Source organism: Peromyscus eremicus, chromosome 10, assembly GCF_949786415.1.
Source record: "Peromyscus eremicus chromosome 10, PerEre_H2_v1, whole genome shotgun sequence".
NCBI classification, from domain to species: Eukaryota; Metazoa; Chordata; class Mammalia; order Rodentia; family Cricetidae; genus Peromyscus; species Peromyscus eremicus.
In genome coordinates this window covers 73773398-73780818 of record NC_081426.1, presented here as the reverse complement: position 1 = coordinate 73780818, position 7421 = coordinate 73773398, and positions in this window count along the sequence as shown.

Below are 7421 nucleotides of genomic sequence, written 5' to 3'. Positions count from 1 at the left end.
TTTACATTCTAATTTCTTGCTGTGGGATGTTGTTCTGTATGCTGTGGATATGTGTTGCTCTGACTGGTTGATAAATAAAATGCTGATTGGCCAAGAGCCAGGCAGGAAGTATAGGAAGGGCGAGCAGATGAAAAGAATTTTGGGAAGAGGAAGGGCAGAGTCAGGAGTCACCAGTCAGACACTGAGGAAGCAAGATGACAGGGCAGAACTGAGAAAAGGTACCAAGTTATGTGGCTAATCATAGATAAGAATGATGGGTTAATTTAAGTGTAAGAGGTAGTCAGTAATAAGCCTGAGCTAATGACTGAGCAGTTAAAAATAATATTAAGCCTCTGTGTGATTATTTTATAAAAGGCTGTGGGACTGTGGATGAGAGATTTGTCCCAACCACAGGCCAGGTGGGACACAGGAAAACTTCAAGCTACAATTTCTGTTGTCCAAAATTGTGACAGAAAAACATGAATGTTTACCATATTGATTTAAGGAGCTCCAGGAATATAATGGCATTTCGAGTACACATAAAAATAACTATTTCTCATATACTTTTGTTTCATGGACAATGCCTAGAAAGTAGCAAAATATCAAATAAATAGAAAAAAGTATTTCAATTACTTTTATCAAAAGAATTCACATTTGAAAAACAAATGTTTAACACAATTCAAATATAACATAAGATGTATATACATCAATATTTATATAATACCTAATATATACACTTTATAATCTTAGTTAATAAATTTCAAAAAGTGCAAAGATGCATATTGTAAAAAATGGCAGCCTTTTAAACTTAATTGGAATACTGATTAAATTCAAGTGTCATGAGAGAAGTGGAATGTCTATAATAATGGACTATATCATAAGGCATTTTTTTATACTCATTTTGTATCCATGTGGCATTTTAACCCAAACACAATCTTGCATCTCTTATTATCTTGACATGTGAAATTTTCAATAAAATTATCTTAAATGAAATATATTCTTACTTGAATATAAGTAACTTCTGCCTTTGGACAGTACAGACATAAACTGTCTTTTAAACGAATCAGTAAAGAAGGTATCCAAGAATTCTTTAAGCAAAGCATCTTGTAGTAACTGAACTTGTACAAATACTTCAAACTCTTGAAACACAGTGTTTTGACCAGAGTGGTTTGGAGTGAGTATGAACATTTCTTATAACTGCCCTGGGGCCTGATTTGGCAAGATTGACCAGCTCCACCATCAAACACGAAGTCCTGGGCTGTTGATTCCTCCCTCTCATGTCAGTTTGGGTTCTCTCAGCCATTTGTGGGCACTTAGAAGTGATTTCAGGTTCTCTATAACACTCAAGCCCCCTCTCATTCTTACCTACCTACCTCGATCCTCGAGAGGGAGGCTTTGGTGTCCTGGGTCTCAGAATAGACAGTTATGGAACATTTGTAGAGGGGGCACGTTTTCTACATCACAGACCTCACTCCTCAAGTGGTACTTAAGAGACAAGAAGTAGGTCTCTTACAGAGAGATAAAACAACAGCGACAGTGAAGGGTAAGGTTTTTAATCTCGGCTCTTAGCTATTGCTCTGACCTCTTGACTTTTAACTCTGTATTTGGCTCTGTGTTTCTTATTTAACAAGACGGTTACATCTACAGGGTTTCTCACCTATAAAATGAAAAGTTTGCCAGAATGTATTGAGTTTCTACATCCGTTTTAAACCATTGGTGTGAACAGACTACCATTTTATACCACCTTCGTCTCTCAGTGCACAAAGACAGGAAAGAAGTTAGCTTTGTTTAACTTGTCAACTCCTCATTGTCCATTTTTAGAAACATAAAATGTTGCAACTTTCTTAAACAAACAGAAGAAAACTTGATAAAACTGCTTTTAGATACTGGTTTCAGCCTTTCTATTTCCTTTGAACCTTAATTTCTCTTTCTAGATAATAAAACTTAAAATTTTTCACGCCTTTGATTTTTTGCTGATTCTCAGTATTATTTTAGTTTCCACTGTTTTCCTTTACCAAAGTTAAGATTTCTCTGAAGGGACAAGAGAATTTCACTTTTCTCTTTAGACATTGCAAATTTCTATTTTGAGTCACTTCTATATAAGACTGCCTTCCCTATACTTAATTATGTTTCTGAAACATCTTTTGTGATTTTTTTCTGTTGATACAAAACAAACAGACTTAGTGTGAATGCTAGGTATTCTTCCATAAGAAAGTACAATTGCTTCTAGAAGAACGCATCCACTTAGAAGAAATACTGACTTTCTACTTAACATTGATTTCAGAGAGTTGGAAAAGATACTCCAAAGTTCACTGAACATCACATATTGCTAGTCCTTCTATGCATTTCTTGACATTTCAAAACTAAGAAATGTATGAGCAAACACTCAGCATTTGTCATGTTTATAAATACTTTAATTAATAGATTCTTCTGAATTACTTTTTGACTAACACAAACAAGATGTTTATTGACCTTTTTTCTTTCTTTTTTACGTGACCATCTTGGAAGATTTTTCTAAGATTTTGAGGTTTTTTTTTTTCCCCTTTTTATTTTTGATATCACTAACCAACTCTGGACAAGGTGTTACATCTCTGCATGACTTAGAAAAATTTTGGGTGTAGAATGTTCTTACCCCTCTCCCCATTGGCCCACTGAGGGTTTGTAAAAAAGACACCCTAGGTGTCGTAATCAAACTCTAAGTTAAAAACATTAAGCCAAATAGAAAAGTCTTTCCAATATTACAGGAACAAAAGTTAACTTTCTACAAACTTTTTACGAAATGCTTTTAAGGAAAGGATGCTTAAGGCATGCTGGCATCTGCTGGGAATTTCCAGAATGAGATTTCATTTGCTATTAACCATGTTCACTTGCCTCAAGTTCGAGTTCCCTGTTAGATTTCCTTATTCAAACTTCATTACAACGTATTTATCAGACTTTTAGCAGCTTCCTTTTTCTAGAAAAAATATTATTTACTTCTTTTGGGACTTTTGTTTCACTCCTAATTAAATGTTGTGTCTTGAGGTCTTATAATGAGTACTGATTTTTTTGTTTATCCAAAAGAACAATGTTTACTGCAGTTGGGTTCTCTTCTGCAGAGGACATGGTTCTATTTCCAAATGCAAACATCAATAAATCATTCTATTTTTATTTTTCAGAAATATTTCATCTAGGAAAGCAGCTTAGTTTCCAATTCTCTCAACAATCAATCACTAATATAAACAACTTACCTAGGTCAAATAAGATAATTTCACTATTCCATTAGGGACAGAGCCTGGCACAAAGTGGTTCATAAGATAAGCACACACTTAGCCAACAGAAGGTCCAATGGCAGGCAGTTCACAATTAGTTGATTCCATGACTTCATGATGCCATAAAAGACACAAATCCTTTAAATGGTCTTGCAGTATCATGCTCAATTTTTTCAATGTTCTTTGGTGTTGGAAATTTCCAGACATGATAAATCCTGAGATAGATGACATATCTTTTGTCACATAGAAGATCCACAAAGGTTTCCTCAGTGAGTTATTAACCATATATAAGACACATGCCCTGTTCTGAAACAAACACAAGAAAAGAGACTTAGCTTTTGTTCAACCAACTAGGTCTGAGGTAGGCTGGGAGAATCAACTATTGTTTGAGGTACTGGCTCATTGGTAAGATGAGAGGAATAATTCCTAGGTTAATTGATGCTATGAGCTAGAGATCTTTTTGTGTGTACTCTTAAATGATGGTCATTTCTAAATTCAAAACAATGACAAAGCATCACTCTTCCAAGTTGTCCCAACTTTAGTCACAGCAGTATCTGCTACCATGCTGCTCAGTCTGTAGTCTTTCTACTACTCTCTGTTCCTCAGACTCCTCCTTCCAGTCCTATAATGTAACACTTGCTTCTGGGGCCTCCTGCTTATTGATTGCTCTTCTCACTAGTCACTTAAAACCCTATCTACATTAATATCTCTCCATTTCTCATAATGTTAAAATTTCATTCTGCTTAAAATTATTAGCTTGAATTTCACTATACAGAAGATCCCTCCCCAGAACTCTAACCTGTATGGACTTCTCAAACCATTAATCTCTGCTCAAAGTTTCTTACTATACTTTATTTTTTTGCACATCTTATTCAAAGTATGTTCCCTTCCACCCCAAAACTCTTGTGTTTTTTAAATAATATTGGTAATTATAAAACACATCAGTGAATGAAAGCTTCTTTTTGATTATTAGTTTGTCATTTTTCCTAACCCACCTTTGTTATGGACCAAACCATCTGGACACCTCTTGGGGTGGGGGAGAGAAGACGCAGAGTCAGTGATGCAGGCACCAGGAGTCAGGTGAAAAGCAAAAGGCAAACTCATTTATTGCAGATATGGGACAAGCATAAATACCCTCTTCTGGTACCCCATTGGCTGTCAGCCATTTCTTTGGCTGTGTTGGCTTTTTCTCATTGGCCCCATCAATCTGAAGATCTTAGGTCACCAATCACTGAGTAAAACAGCAGACTCCAGGTTGGCTTAAGGGAAATTGTTATTACGCATGCTTATGCACAATGCCAAGGCTGCCGTGGGCCCAGCCAGCCATGCTGGCTCCTTTTCTTCCCACACACCTTATACGTGAATTGCTCAGAGAAAAGAATGTTCCAGTCTCATATACAATTTGAACAGGGCCTAGAAAAGAAAAGCAAAGAGAAAAATCTAGCTCAGGAGTGGCTCTTGTATCCATGCTGTGCAGCCAACCAGATACCTGCCTTTTAATGAAGACCTAAGAAAGATCATCTCTCTCAGGCTTACAACTCATTCCCTGTTGTCTTCTTCTAAATCAACGCTTGAGGTTTAGAGGCAGGAAGGATTTTGAGCATGGTTTGTCTGTCTGTTGTGGAAACAATATCCCTTTGCATCAGTCACTTAATGCTGCCCAGCTTCCCACTGCTTTTCACAGTCTCTCCACTAGAAACATGAGTGGTATTTACAGACATATTCTAAACTTTTTCTAAATTCTGAAAATGTACAATTTTTAAAAGGATTGCTGTTCTAAAGAATTAAATTCATTTTTAAGAGAAATGTTTAGGTTCATAAATTCGTATTTTCTTTATAGAAGATTAAATCACTGAGGTCAAATAAGTCACAGTAATACTCAGTAATACCTGATATAGGAGCATAAAACGCAAGCTCTTTGTGAATGGATCAGACAAGTGCATAGCCAGGAAGATGTCCAGCCTATAGCTGGATTTAGAAACCCAGAAGTGGACACAATCCCCCACCCCTAACCCAGAGGTTATCTCCGATTGATAACTACTTTTTTTTTTTAATTGGTGAACTGTATGGCCTATGGCAGGATTCTTGTTAGCTAGCTCTTTTATTTTAAATTAACCCACTTCTATTAATCTATGTTTTGCCACGTGGTCATGGCATTACCAGTCTGCTGGCGTTTTGCTGTTCCTTGGAGGGCTGCTGGAGTCTCTTTCTGCTCTCCTTTCTTCCCCCTGTATTTCTGCTTGGATTTTCCACCTGCCTCTAAGCTGCCTTGCCATAGGCCAAAACAGCTTTATTTATTAGCCAATGGGAGCAACACATATACACAGCATACAAAAGGCATCCCAAAGTATTTCCCCTTTTCTATCTAATCAAAAGGGAAGATTTTAACTTTAACTTAACAAAATTACAAATAACAAAACAATTTTATGATAGTTATAGTTTTCCTTAGTCATGATAAAAGATAACTTAAATATAAAATTTTAGACTCACAAAAATAGGATATTTTCTAATTTTGCCAAATAGACTAGATATTGTAACTGTAATTCTTTTTTGCTAACTACTTCTCAATGAAAAACTATTTTTCTCCTAATTAGAATCTCACTGGGAATACAAATCACTGTTAGGAGCAGACCAACACAAAACAAACTCAGTGATTTCTTTGAAGTTTCTTTGGCTCAAATACTTAGTCAGGGCATTTCAGTTTATTTCTATTTATTTATTTTACTTTTAATCTTCCCTCCCCTCTGCCTTCCTTCCTCCTTTTTTTTTTTCATTTTTAACTTACAGGTCTTTTGCAGATGTAATGTGGCTTCTGATTTTGTATTTTTATGGAATTCCTGTGTGTGTAAACTTGTTTGGGTCTGCATCTGTAGGAGTTTCTTTTGCTTTTTCTTTGGCTCTTTTTCTTCTTTTTGTTTATTTTTTCCTTTTCCAATTTGATTAGTTTTCTCTTACCTTATTTTATTATTAGTCTTAAGTTGTCTGCTTGTTTCCTAATGAGACACAGAAAGGGTGTGTATTCTGATGAGAGAAGTGTGGAGGGAAACTTTTAATTAGAATACAAGGTTGAAAAAAATCTATTTTTTATATTATAATTTAATTTAATTTTACATATCAGCCACAGATTCCTCTGTCTTCCCTCCTCCCGCCTTCCCCTGCCCTTCCCCCAATCCACCCCCCATTCCCATCTCCTCCAGGGCAAGGACTCCCCTGCGGATTGAGCAATCAAGGCAGGTCCAGTCCCCTCCTCCCTTCACCCAGGCTGAGCAAAGTGTCCCTGCATAGGCTCCAGGTTCCAAACAGCCAGCTCATGCACTAAGGACAGGTCCCGGTCCCACTGCCTGGGGGCCTCCCAAACAGTTCAAGTTAATCAACTGTCTTACTTATCCAGAGGGCCTGATCTAGTTGGGGTCTCCAGATGGAGCTCTGAGAGTCCAATCAGCGATAAAGAGGAGGGATTGTATGAACGAGAATTGTTGAGACCATGATTGGAAAAATCACAGGGACAAATAGCCAAATTAGTGGAAACACATGAACTATGAACCAACAGCTGAAAAAATCAATTTTTAATAAAGGAAAAATAGAAAAAATAACTGTCAGAGAGCATTTAAGGAATGGCATTCTGGCCTCCAAATGTACGTGTAGACATATACACAGATCTCACATACACTTTTCTGTAGCTAGAGTTTTCCTGCCTGGCCCACAGTCAGGATAAATCTCTCTCACCTGCCAGTCCCTCAGCCACTCAGACCCAACCAAGTAAACACAGAGACTTATACTGGTTACAAACTGTATGGCCATGGCAGGCTTCTTGCTAACTGTTCTTACAGCTTAAATTAATACATTTTCATTAATCTATACCTTGCCACATGGCTCGTGGCTTACCGGCATCTTCACAAGCTGTTTCTCATCGTGGCGGCTGGCAGTGTCTCTCTGACTCAGCCTTCCACTTCCCAGCTTTATTCTCCTCCTTGTCCCGCCTACACTTCCTGCCTAGCCAATGGCCAATCAGTGTTTTATTTATTGACTAATTAGCAACACATTTGCCATACAGAACATCCCACAGCACTTCCCCCTTTTTTTTTTTCAAAAAGGAAGATTTTAACCTTAACAAAGTAAAATTATATATAATTTGGGAATTTGGGCGTAGCTTCTCTTACTACTTCCTGCTGGAGGGGGGCGCTGTATCTTATG